This window comes from Miniopterus natalensis, chromosome 17 (assembly GCF_054644295.1).
Source record: "Miniopterus natalensis isolate mMinNat1 chromosome 17, mMinNat1.hap1, whole genome shotgun sequence".
Taxonomy (NCBI): domain Eukaryota; kingdom Metazoa; phylum Chordata; class Mammalia; order Chiroptera; family Miniopteridae; genus Miniopterus; species Miniopterus natalensis.
The window spans coordinates 35,608,202-35,621,914 of NC_142097.1; the positions used below are offsets into that span (position 1 = coordinate 35,608,202).

Sequence of the window (13,713 nt, forward strand, 5' to 3'; positions counted from 1 at the left end):
CTGACAAAAATAAAAGTTTTTGGTGTACCACAGAATTTTACTAATTAGTTTATTGTGCCATGAGATGAAAAAGGTTGAAAATTGTTGCCTTATACTGATAAAGTTTCCTCACTGGAGAAGAAAAGGGCCCAGCCTCCCATGAATCACAAAATTACAGGATACTTGCACAATACTGGGAATTTCATTAATGGGGGGGGGGGGGTGGATAAACATCCAACAGTCACTGCATATGTTATAGCACTGCCTCCCCCTAATTATCAGAGGTGGAAAACCACTGCCCTATACTAAATTTAGTAATAATTCCAGATTAAATTTAGTCCTCTTTTTTTAGTCTACATTTTTCCTTGTAGGTTTTTATCTATTCTGTTTTAACTACCTCTTCTACATTTTGTGTATAAAATACTAGGGGTTACAAATAAAGATGACTGTAAAAGATACCTTAAGCCTCCAATATTCCATGGCCAACAAATGTGTATTAACAGCCCTAATATTTCCTACTGAATTTTGATTTCTTTCTGCAGCTAGAAACTACATATGGAAGCTAACATTTGTTGAATGTTTCCTTTGTTTTGAGCATTGCTACACACTTTACATGCATTTCATCATTTAATCATTATAACAACACAATGAGGCAGTGCCTACTTATCCTCATATTGCAGATGGAGAATATGAAGCAACAAGAGGTTACAGGTTATTTGCCCAAAGAAAAACAAAGTTTAAATTTGAACCCAGGCAATCTGGCCCCAGCATACTCAAGTTTAACTACTGCACACTATCTTGCCTTCGTCACCTAAAACTCAACACAATCCCAATTCCAACTTTCATCCAAACCAGCTCTTCCTTTAAACTTGTTGACAGTCAATATTCTCATCTCTCAGGCTCAAAAATCATAAAGTCCCTGCAATAATTGTTTGTAAGTCCTATCACATTTCACATCTCTTTTTTTTTTATTTCAACTGACCTAAAAGTCCTTTAGTCATCCTTCACTTGATCTCTAAAATAACTAGTCTTTCTGCCTGCAGTATTTCCCCAACCAAAGCTGCTGTGCTCCTCCCTTCATTGCCTTTAGGTCAAAGACCAGCTTAGTTATCAGAGAATTCAATTCAAGGCCTTTACCTACCTTTTGGACCCATTTCTCTGTTTCCACATACAGATAAGAACTCTATTTGAAACACACCAACACACATGCAGAACTTTCCTTATTTCTGAAGGAGGAGAGGGGTGGATAAAAGGGAAAAAACAAGAAGAAACAATGTTCAACCTAAAAAAAAGTATCATTTCTAAATGTTCAAGCTTTGAAACCAGAACACTCAAATATCAAATCTCTTTCATGGAGCCATTAAATTTAAAAAGACTCTTAAAGTATACCTTAAACTAAATCAATGGAAAGGAATACTTAGTTGAGGTACAACAAAATCTGAACAAAGGAAGTTTCACTCTAGGGTCAGGGGTGGGCTGCAGCTGTTGAAACAGAATAAAGTTTTAGAGACCCTCTAACAAGCCTCCTGTTTGAAATTAAAGAACTCCAACCTATTTGCTAGAAGAATATTTTAGCCTGAATGAAAGCAGCACAATTTTCTAAAGTATATTTAGGTAAACCATGCATTCCACAGAACATAATAGTCTACCACTATGATTTTGAGGAGTCATATCTGACTAGTCAGATACCAACAGCTATCTTTTCTTTTTAATAGTCTGTTGATTTTTAGGGAGGAAGGGAGACAGACAGACAGACAGACAGACATGTGAGAGTGCAACATCAATCGAGTGCCTCCTGCATACCCCCTACTGGGGATTGAGCCTGAAACCTGGCCATGTGCCCTGACAGGAAATCTAACCAGCGACCTCTCGGTGCATGAGACATCAACCAACCAACTGAACCACACCAGCCAGGGCCCAACAGCTATCTTTAAAGGTAATGTAACAGGTGTCTATCTTACACAGATAAGATGTGAGAGAAGGATGGAAGAGCAGAGATGAAACTGAACAACCAGATTTGAATCTGTGCTCTGATACTGCCTGTGACCCTGGGCAAACCCTCCATCCTCCCCTAGCCTCAGTTTCTTCAATCTACAAGAAGCTACCAAACTTCAACGAGTTGTTATGGTGATTTAATGAAATCATGTGTTTAATGCCCCTAGTAAAAGAATACTAGCAACTATAAGAACATTAACACCCTCCTCTCTTATCCTATCATCTAATGTGTTCGTGTCAAATTACTGGGATTACCAGTAATTTACTATTTTGCTTCCTGCGTTTTAAAATGTTTTAATAAATTATTTAATAATAAAATATCTGGTAAATAGAAATGTCTTTTAAAAAACTGTATGGGGGGGGGAAGAAAAGACAAACCCAAAATAATCTAGTGTTTTATTTCTTTTCTTTTCTTAATTCTCACCTAAGGAAATGTTTCCATTGCTTTTCGGGGGGGGGGGGGGGTCAATGTGACAGACACACATCAACTGGCCACCTCCCTCATGAGCCCTGACCCCTGGGGATTGAGCCTGCAACTGAGGTACGTGCCCTTGGCCAAACTCGAACCCGGGACCCTTCAGTCCACAGGCTGACACTCTAACCCCTAAGCCAAACTGGCTAGGGCTAGTGTTTTATTTCTTAACATTTTTTTTTCCTGCCTCCACAACATGCACACACATAATTAACGCATAAATTAAATCTCTCCTCACAAAAAAGAACTTTCAATTAGAGACAAGCTATATATTTCCAATATTGCCACTGTTTCTACTCCCAACATATTGTTCCCAAAGCTGAAAATCACTTATCTAAAAGCAACAGATTTTATACAAAAAAAACTTGCCTGGCTGGGCATGGCTCAGCGGTTGAGCGTTGACCTAGGATCCAGGCGATCGGGGTTTGATTCCCGGTCAGGGCACATGCCGGGGTTGCAGGCTCCATCCCCAGTCAGGGGCGTGCAGGAGGCAGCCGATCAATGACTCTCTCAGCATTGATGTTTCTATCTCTCTCTCCCTCTCCTTTCCTCTCTCTGAAATCAATAAAGATATATTTGAAAACAAAAACAAACAAAAAAACAACCTTGAAATTCTTGGAGTGTGCTATTTCTCAATTGCAGGAGGAAGCAGAGACATTCCACTATAATAGCATAAATAACACTGTGTGACATTGTGTGACACAGGCAAAATAAAAACACATTTGTCCTGGCTCTTAAGATATAGCTTTAAAAACAAATGATATTCAATTCACTCTAAGCTCAACCTCTACACAAAAAAGAATCAAGATGCAAACTTAAAGAACCTCATAGCTATAATCCCTTGAAGGGATTATAGAGATAAAGCCCAGTAGAGATCCTAGGAATGTGTAATAAACCCTGCAAAGCAAAACGAAGGAGCAGATAACCAACTGAACAAAACAAAAAAGATTAAGTGAAATCATCTTTTTATGCCAGTTGCCATATATGGTTCTGCTGTTTCTTATATATGTCATTTACTATTACAAACCACTTACTGAGCTGCAATATACTGGCAATGTCCAAAACAAAAAATTATGGCAAGAATGCTATGAAGAGACAATATTTACTTCGCTTAAGGAAAGAATTCAGAAGTAACTGAGGAACTAAAGAGATTGGAAAGATGCCTATTCTGAGCATCTAACTGGCATGAAAATGTTAGAAACAAGGCTGGATTTGAGGGGAAAGGCAATCTGATATGCTAATGCAAAAGAAAGGCCTTGACAAGAACCAAAGATCAAATCAGAGAAAACATAACATATTGGCATGATTGCTTTTAAAAAATAGGCTTTATTTTTTAGAGTAGTTTTAGGTTTATAGACAAATTGAGCAGAAAGTACAGAGCTCCCACATAATGCCCTCCCATCCCAGTTTCCTCCAGAATTAACATATTACATTAGTGCAGTATGTTTGTTTTAATAGATGAAGAAATTGATATATTATTATTAAAGTCTATAGTTTACATTAGGGTTCACTCTCCATTTTGGGTTTTGACAAATGTACAACTTATACCTACCATCACTATTACATATTCAATATGTAATGCCAAATTCAAAGAGAGTGATGTTCCAGCACCTTTAATCATAGTAATATAAACTGAACTCCCTATCTCTCCCGTTCTTCACCTAATTTTCCCACACTCTTCCATCTTAATAAAAAACAACACCTTCCTTCTACTGGCTGAGACCAATAAAATTCATTCACAATCCACACATCTACTCCATCAGCAAATCCTAACTACTTTGCTTTAAAAATATATCCAGACAAGATCAAGTGCGTTATTTACAATAGCTAAGATCTGGAAACCACCAGATCATCAGTAGATGAGGGGATAAAAAAGCTGTGGTACATTTACACAATGGAATACTATACAAGCTGTAAAAAAGAAGGATCTCTTAACCTTTGCAGCAGCACAAATGGACCTGAAGATTATTGTGATAAGTGAAATAAGCTAGTCAAAGAAAGACAAATATATCCCCTGATCTCACTTATATATGGAATCCAATGAACAAAATAGCTATATTCAGGTGAAATCTCTTATCAAATGAGCGAAATAAGGAAACTCTGCTCATTAATACAACAAAACCAACTCTTATATAAGACTGACCTGATTAGGAAAAGATGAGTTAAAGAACAACGTAGTTGAACAATTTCTGCCTTTCAGACCAGTTTATGTGCTTGTGTTCAGTAATAATCAGGTTTTACCATCACTACTATCCACTTCATTTCAGTTCTCAGGCTTTAAAACCCCAAAGGACAAAAAGAGATGAGCATATTACATGCCAGTATTATTATTATAAATAGCTGCCCCTTTTTGAAATCTCAAGGGCCTGGTACTTGACATATATAGTTTTTTAATTATACCTAACAAAGTAAATATTGTATTCCAAGGCTATTCAGACTGAGCAATTTGGACAAAGTGACACAGCTCATCGGTACCAACAGGAATTCAAACTCAGATCTGACTCAAAAGTCTGCATTCTCTCCACTAGACCACACTGCTTTTCTTAGTCAAAACTGAAATTCCCACGATTGATATATAAAACATGTTGGGTTTCGGACAATATCAAGGAGTCCTATCAGTAGAAAATTTTAGCTAAATAAATTAAAGAAAAAGGGACTTAAAATCTGATATTTACCTAATAAGAACTGTAATAAGTTTTCTTCAACTTCACATTAAATAAGTTTTAGGCCTCAGTTTTCCTTAGTCCTTTCCTCTAAGACATTTGAGTACCCTAAAAACAAATACATAAATAGCCTGGATGTTTATCTCCTTTGGTAAGTAGAAAAAAGTATTATGAAAATGTTTCTGGCTTTACCACTCAATATAAATTACTCAACCGCAGAGTGACGCCCGGCTGGGCAGAGCCTAGTATTTTTATATAGTGAATTTATCAACTCACTGAAGTGGCTACAGATTTATAAAAGCCCAATAATGCCCTAGCCAGTTTGGCTCAGTGGTTAGAGTCAGCCCACAGACTGAAGGGTCTTGGGTTCAATTCCGGGTGAAGGGCACATACCACATTTGCAGGTTCGAACTGGGGCGCATGCAGGAGGCAATCAATCAATGTGTCTCTCTCACATAGACACCCCCCCCCCTCTAAAAAGCAATGGGGGGAAAAATATCCTCTGGTGAGGATAAATAAATGCTCAATAATAATAGCAAGGTGTTTTTATTCTAAAATAACTGTTAGAAATTTTTAATTCTAAAAATTTTAAGTAAACATATCAGGTAACACTCTTCTTCACCCTTCACCCCAAATTCACTTAACCAAGTTAAACAGTAGTCTTTCTTCTGTACACTCCAGTACCAGTGGTAAAAAGGAACCAGAAGAATATAGAAAAACAAAATTTATTATTTAATTTCTACCTTCTCTACTATCTTCATTCATACAATATATATTGTTTAGCAACCTTGTGTTAGGCAGTGGGCTACAGAGTAAGTACCACAATATAGCTTACACTGTAGTGGGTAAGAGACTATATATATATATTAATTAATTAAATTACAACTTATGATTAGTGCTATAATGGAAACTGGGTGATGGGACAAAATAATTAGGGAAGGCCATCTTTGAAAAGGTGATCAAAAGAGGCAGCAGTGGCATATTTTAAAACTGTTTTACGAGGAAGAGACTAAGATAGCCATGCTAAGAGCTTAGGAAAAAATGTCAGAGGGAACAGTAAGTCCAAGAGCTCTAATTTAAGAAAGACTTTGATTGGTTCAGGAAAGGAGGCCAGAGTACTACTAAGCAGAAAACAGTAAGGTAGGAAGCTGAAAAAACAATCAGGAATAATAGCATATAAGGCCTTAAAGGCTATGGCAAGAATTTTGGGGTTTTTACCCAAGGAACTAACATTAACTTTAAAATGACCACTTTGCTGCAATATGAACTTAGGAAGAAAAAATGATACAAGAAAACCAGTGAGATTATTGCAGTGATTCAAGGAGAGATAATGACGGCTGTGAAGATGAAATCAACAGATCGAGATATATTGCAGAGACAGAACCAGAAAGTCTTGTAGAAGACTGGTAGGAATGATCACACAGGAATCAAGGTCCTTAAGAAATGAGGGTGGAGCTCTTATGAATGGGATTAGTGCCCTTATAAGGGACCTCAGGGAGCTTTCTTCCTCTTTCTTATAATGAAAAGTATGAAGTGTGCAACCCAGAATAGAGCCTACACAGAAGCTGACCATAATGGCATCCTGATCTCCGATGACCAGCCTCCAAAACTGTGAGAAATAAATTTCTATTTTTTATAAGCCACCCAGTCTATGGTACTTTGTTATAGCAGCCTAAACTAAGACAAGGGTGGACTCCTAGACTTTATTACATACTGTAATAGGGGGTGAGGTGAAGATGGGGAGGTGGAGTTGGGAGTGGTAAGAAGTGAAATAAACTGGATTTTAGCAAGGGGAATCAAGAACTCCACTTTAAAACATACTAAATTTGAAATACCTACAAACTGGATATGAATCTGAACTTCTTCAGAAAGGATATATAGTTGGACTAAAGATATGCATTTGGAATTATTAGTGTATAGATGATATTTAAAGGACAGGAAGAGCATAAGGAAGGGGGGAGTGTTTGAAAACTAAACCCTGAAGCGCTGTAACATTCAATCAGCAGGGAGAGAAGAGGGCCCAGAAATCTGTATAGAGAAGGCTGGGGGGGACGGGGACAGGACAATGTGACATTCTGATAAGTAAATGAATTCCAGGTGATATCCCCTTTATAGTTCTAGATTTACCCAATCCTCTTCTTCTGAAAGTAAAATATCTAGTTGGACCTAATTTGCACTCTTTTGCCCTGTTATATAGTCTCTACCTTATTCTTTCACATCTTTTTTAACAAAGGAATACTTTTTAAAAGAAAAAAATGGGGTTTTTATCTCTTAGAGACAGATTCTGAAACATTTACAGATGAAAAATGTTGTACAGATTTAGCTTCAGAATAATCAAAGTGTATGTGTGTGTGTCATGGTGTTGGTGTTGTGAGGTGTCTAGATAAAACCAGAATAGCTATGAGCTGATGCCTGCTGTAGCTGGATGATACACACATGGGGATTTAACTGCACTGTTCTCTCCACTTATATGTAACCTTGAATTTCCTACAATAAAACACAAAGGGAAAAAGTAGAGTTGACAAACACCAACATAAGAGTAACCTCTCGATTTTATCCAGAGTAATGAGAGATACAACCCCAGGATTTACAGGGTTGACCCAGGCATTCTAGAAGTTTAAAGGGACACCAATGGACTTTAAGGGTGAAAAGATTTTTTCCCCTAAACTATATATTGTTATTTTTAAATAATGATTCACAATATTCCACAGGGCTATGGCAAACTAGACTCTACTCAACACTTTCATTTCTTAAGACATATATTTGAGTTTGAGAAAATTTCAACATTTTGAGAATCTCTTACATTAGCTTGAGAAGCTACAGAAACATTCACACATAAATGAGTAGGCATCAAGTGTTCCTACACTAGTTAAAAAATCCCACTCATCATACACATTCTGTGAGATGCATTTAGGCCCAACATTGTTAATCAGTGAGAAGCTGGGTGCTGCAGGCTCTCTCTGGGTTATAACCCTATACACTAGTCAATTAGGTATTTACTATATTTAATACAGAAAATAACCCACAGTAAATCTTCACATAAAAGAAACCAATTTCAAGATAAGAATTCCTAATCTACACATTTTTTAAATAAAGTATTACTTTCCTCTGAACACTATATAGGCTAATGTACCTTTTCTTTTGATTGATTTTAGAGAAAGAGAGGGGAGAGGGGAGAGGGAAACTGACCAGTTACCTCACGTACACGCCTCGGCCAAGGATCGAACCCACAGCCTAGGTATGTGCCCTGACCAGGAATCAAACTGGCAACCTTTTGGTGCATAGAGCTCCAAACAACTGAGCCATTCAGCCAGGGCTAATGTACCTTTTCTTGGTCAAAGTTTTCTTTCCTAAAACCTGACAGTTGTTATGAATTCACCACAAAGTTTAGAATTAAATTTTATTTTACATACACATGTACATCTTCACATGCCCATAATCATCCTTCTTAGAAGTAGATACAAATCAAGTCTCTACCCTCTTCCACTAAAATAAAAAATTTCCCCTAGAAATGCTGAGGACTGAAATGATTCACAAAAAGTAGAAATTTGGCAGTATCAACACTCACATTTAAACTGAAATCCTCAATGGCAAAATGCATGACATAAATGCACTAAGTAGACTGGTTGCTCAAAGGTCAATCCCTCCCCCTTACTTCTAGGCATTTATCAACTAACCTCCTGGGCTGGGAGTCGAGTTTCACAAACAGTATAAAACTTAAGTATAAAGAAAAAAATATCACAATTCTTCAATTATTTGCAGATTAAAATACTTCTCCTGGACACGTTTTGTTATTTGAGGTGCGGGGTACCCACACCACCAGGAATAGAAAGCAGATGCTAAATAGTAAGACTGTCAAACCCTTCTCCCCAAACACTGTGCTAATCTCTTCTTCCAATCTTCTGTCATGCATTACTCCCTGTCTCCTAGCCCTCCTTCACTCCCTTTTCACTCTTACTTACTCATTTCTCTACCCAACCCCATCCTCTCTAATATCTGATACTTAAAATAATAATTCGTGCTGCCCTGAGCGGTGTGGCTCAATGGTTAGAGTGTTGGCTCTTGAGCCGAAGGGTAGTGGGTTCAATTCTCAGTCAAGGGCACGTGCCTGGGTTGTAGGTTCGATCCCTGGCCCCAGTTGGGGAGCAGCAGGAGGCAGCCAATTGATGTGTCTCTCTCACATCAATGTCTGTCTCTCTCTCCCCCCACTAAAAAAATCAATGGAAAAATATCCTCAAGGAAGGATTAACACACACACAAAATATTTCATGCTAAAGCATTCTCTGAAATACTGCCAGATTTTACAACCAGATAGTATCGCCCCCATTCTACAAACCTTAGAAGCTTATAAACCTTACATTTTTAGAGTTGCATACCTATATCCATGTATAACTTATGACTCCTCAGAAACTTTACTAATAGCCTACTGATGACCAATAACATAGCCTTACTGAGAAAATAAACAGTCAATACATACATACTTTGTGTTAATTATACTGTATGTGTACAATAAAATAAGCTAGAGAAAGGAAAATGTTAAGAAAATTATAAAAAAGTACATTTACAGTATTTATTGAAAAATAAAATCCATGTGTAAGTGGATCCATGCTGTTCAAGGGTCAACTGTACTTTAATATATCTCACTTTGCATCCTCAAAGTTTAATATAGCATGTTATCCTCCAACCCCTTATAATATAGCAGACACTCAATATTTATTGGAAAAAACAGTGAATTCACCCCTCTGGATACAAACAATCGTCATAGAAGTTTTCAATGTGCACTTAAACAATATGACAACGTGGCTTCCATCTTCCTGTTTTGAAAACTATTTCATAAGAATGACTCATCCGTCAGTGGAAAAATCCAGATGTAAAGGTGGCTAAAGTGTGTTACAATCAGCTCCCCAGGCTCTCAACCTACCCTCAGACATTAACTGCTGCTAAAGCTAGTTATGTGATCTCTGCCCTAGATGTAGCAAACTATCCAGGAATAAACAGAATTCACATATTCTGACTCCTGACTTGACTTCAGAAGAACACTGCTCCCACACTGCAAAGAAAATACTGGCCTTCCAAGAGCAAGTCCGGCTGTTTGAATATAAATTTGTCTAAACATTCAAATATCTTTAAAAATACTAAGTCAAATACAAAGATGAGGTAGTATTTTTCACCTGATCCAAAGACCTCATCTGACAGCAAGGACTGGAGTCAAAGGATCATCATAATAACCCACCAACATACAAGTTTAGAACTCATAAAATAACAGGATTACAGGACTCACACAAATCTTGCCTCTAACCAGAAATCCTGTGATAAAATTCATTAAATCTATTCACACTCAACTGCCCCCAGTGGGTTAAAATCAACCCTACAGGCACCAGGCACAGTATTACCACTAAAAATTTCTAATTTGTTATGAAGTCTTAAGTTCTGAGTAGAGACTACTGTCAATTCAGTAAAAGGAAAACTAGAAGTCTTTTATTGTACTGCTGTGTCAAACCTAGGGCAATACCTGAGACATCGTAAGAATGTATCTCTCTTTACTAAATAAATGAGGGAAAACTTCGCCATCGTTATAAAGTAAACTCATAGTATTCCTAGTATTTCCTGTCTTCTTACCACATTTGGCCAAATTTTTGGAACCAAGTTTTAAATCTTTCATAGGCAAAGAAATGTGTAATACCTAACACGCTTTGAATACTGTGACAAATACAATTAAATACTTGCTCTCATCAAGTTCAAAAGTTCCCTCAAGTCGTTTTACAACTTCCAATATTAACCTTCTTTACTTTTTAACATCTATTTCTTCATCAGGGTTCCTCCACCCTTTATATCATTCATCCATCTATATAAACACATGCCTATCCATGCATTCAATGAATTGCTTACTATGTACTAGTCAGCACAGAGAAAACCCAAGCTTTGGAGTAATACAATCCTGATTTCACCTCTTGCTTTTAACCAATTACTAAGCTATGTGATGGTGGTAAGCCACTTATTATGTCTAGTACTCATTTTTTCCTATCTGCAAAAATGTGAAGGATTAATAAATATGTATATAAAAGCATAGTGTCAATAAGAAGCACGAAGTGAGTGTTTCCTTTCCCCTCCCCTCTTCTATAAAATAGCACCCTCTGACTCTGGAAACTATCACTCTAGGAACAGAAAGCATTCTTAGAAAACACTGCCCTAAAAAATACTACCACCAAAACCCTAAAATTAAACAAGCACTTCTGGCCCTGGTCTAAAAGCTGCCATAATAATATAAGTAAATCAGCATGATCAAGAGAGATGACGACTATTTTCTACTTGTTTTCTTGTCTCTCTCTTTTTAATCCTCACTTAGGACATGCTGAGAGAGGGAGGGAGGGAGGGGAGGAAAGGGAAAGAGGGGAGGGGGAAAGACATCGATCAGTAACCTGCAACCCAGGTATGTGCCCTGACCATGAATCAAACCCACAACCTTTTGGTGCACAGGACAAAGACTCAACCAACTAAGCCACTCCGGCCAGGCTCTACTGGTTTTAATTACAAAAAACCCCTCATAATAAAATTTAAAAGTATCAAAGTAATGAACAAACATTATCACTCCCCCTTCCTCTAATCACTGTAATGCTCTGGTATGCGTATATGTACATACATATGTACCTGTTACAGATAACAAAGTTGTTATAGATATTTGAAAAACAAAAAATAGCATAAAGTATCACCTATACAATTACCAACATTTTAAAAACAAGTATGTTTACATTTTATTCATTTCCGTTTTAAAACACATTATGGGGAAAGAATAGTATTTTCAATTAATGATACTGGAACAACAAGCAAAAGAATGAATTTGGACCCCTACCACACACCATATATAAAATTAACTCAAAAAGGACCTAAGAGCTAAAACTATAAAATGCCTAGAGGGAAGCATAGGAGTGAATTCTTCATGACCTTAGACTAGGCAATAGTGTCTTTTTTTTTAATCTTTATTGATTTCAGAGAGATGAAGGGAGAGGGGGAGAGAGAAACATCAATGATGAGAGAGTCATTGATCGGCTGCCTCCAGCACCCCCCCCACTGGGGACTGAGCCCACAACCCAGGCATGTGCTCTGACCAGGATTCCAATCGAGACCTCCTAGATCATAAGTCAACGCTCAACCATGAGCCATGCCCGGCCAGGCCAATAGTGTTTTATGCTATGCCACAAAAAGCAAAAGGAACACGTACACAAAGATAAAATGGACTAAATCAAAAACTTTAAACTTTTGTTAAGCGACAGAGATATACAAATGAATATACTAATGGAATCAACATCATTGGTTACTAGAGAAATGAGGTAAAAAGCAAAAAGTAGGGTGAGAACATTCACTTAAGAGTCAAATGTCATATTATGTGATAACATATTAAAATTTTCACAGCAATTCTGGGAGGGTGTTCGTCTTCCCAGAAGAGAGAGGAATACTTAAAGTTCGGAGTAGTTGAGTGATGTACTGAGAATCATCAGTTGGAACTTGAGGCTGGAACTTGAAGTCTATCAGATTCCAAATCACGTGCTCTCTAGACTACCCCAAACGAAAGCAATGTTAGAGATACGTTTCATGTATCTGATTCTTTGCCTTTTTATAAGAAGTCTTTACTTTGTCATCAGGGGAAAAGGCAATACTTTTTTAAAAATTAGCCCAAGGAAGGATGAAATTATAGAACTATCATTTTGAAGAAAAGAAAGGTTTACTTACTTTTGAAGTCCTTTCAAAATCTCTATTATTTACAATAGCAGGTACAGATTGTACAATTCTAGATTTCCTATGGTGTGTCCAAACTCTAGGGATAATTAGGAAATGCTTGTTGAATGAATGAATGAATGAACAAACACTAATTTAAAACAGAACAAAAAATTCCAGATTTCCACCTCTGTACAAGCGACCTACAACAACAAACTTCTGAAATGCTAATATACTAATTGCATGTTCAAATTTAAACCAAAGACAAGTTGAACCGTGTCAATTCCTTTGGCTCTCTAAATGAACTCAATACAAAAATACATACCCAGCTTCAGCATTCGTTCTAATAATTTATGAAAATAAAATCATGTAAGTACATGTTCTCATGAACCTTTATAAAGAGCCATGAATTGCAGGTACATGACCTGTATATGACAATTTGTTTTATTGGGAACACCATCTAGAAAGAACCCCCAGCCCCCAATAATACAGCCAGGGGACATAACACAGCAAAAATTAAATCCCAAGAATGTAATTAACATCCTTTAGAGTAGCTGGTGACAATAATTTTGCTTTTGCAGTCCCCTCCCCAACAACATAATGATAATGACACTGTGTTTAACTTTCTACCTAAAGAGAGAGAATATGAAGACTCCGAGGCCAAATTTATTAGTAACTTGTGTCTTTTTCCATACAGGATGTATGGCACTTCTTCTAACTCCCCCAAATTACATAATAATGAATAAAGTATCAAGATAAAAACTAATTTGTTTAAAAGTTCACTAGAAGCTGGATATTCTAAAATGGATTTCCAAATCTTAACAGTGGGAACAAAGTCAAACTCTGTAAGGTGGTAAAAGAGAGAATGTGTCTAAAAATAGATCTTTTAGG

General features: G+C 37.0%; 1 protein-coding gene across 4 annotated transcripts in view; it reads right to left on the reverse strand.

Moving 5' to 3' along the window:
• Window positions 1–13,713, reverse strand: part of KANSL1 (KAT8 regulatory NSL complex subunit 1) — a 137,735-nt gene that overhangs the window by 63,450 nt on the left and 60,572 nt on the right. The gene's annotated exons all lie outside the window — the stretch shown is intronic.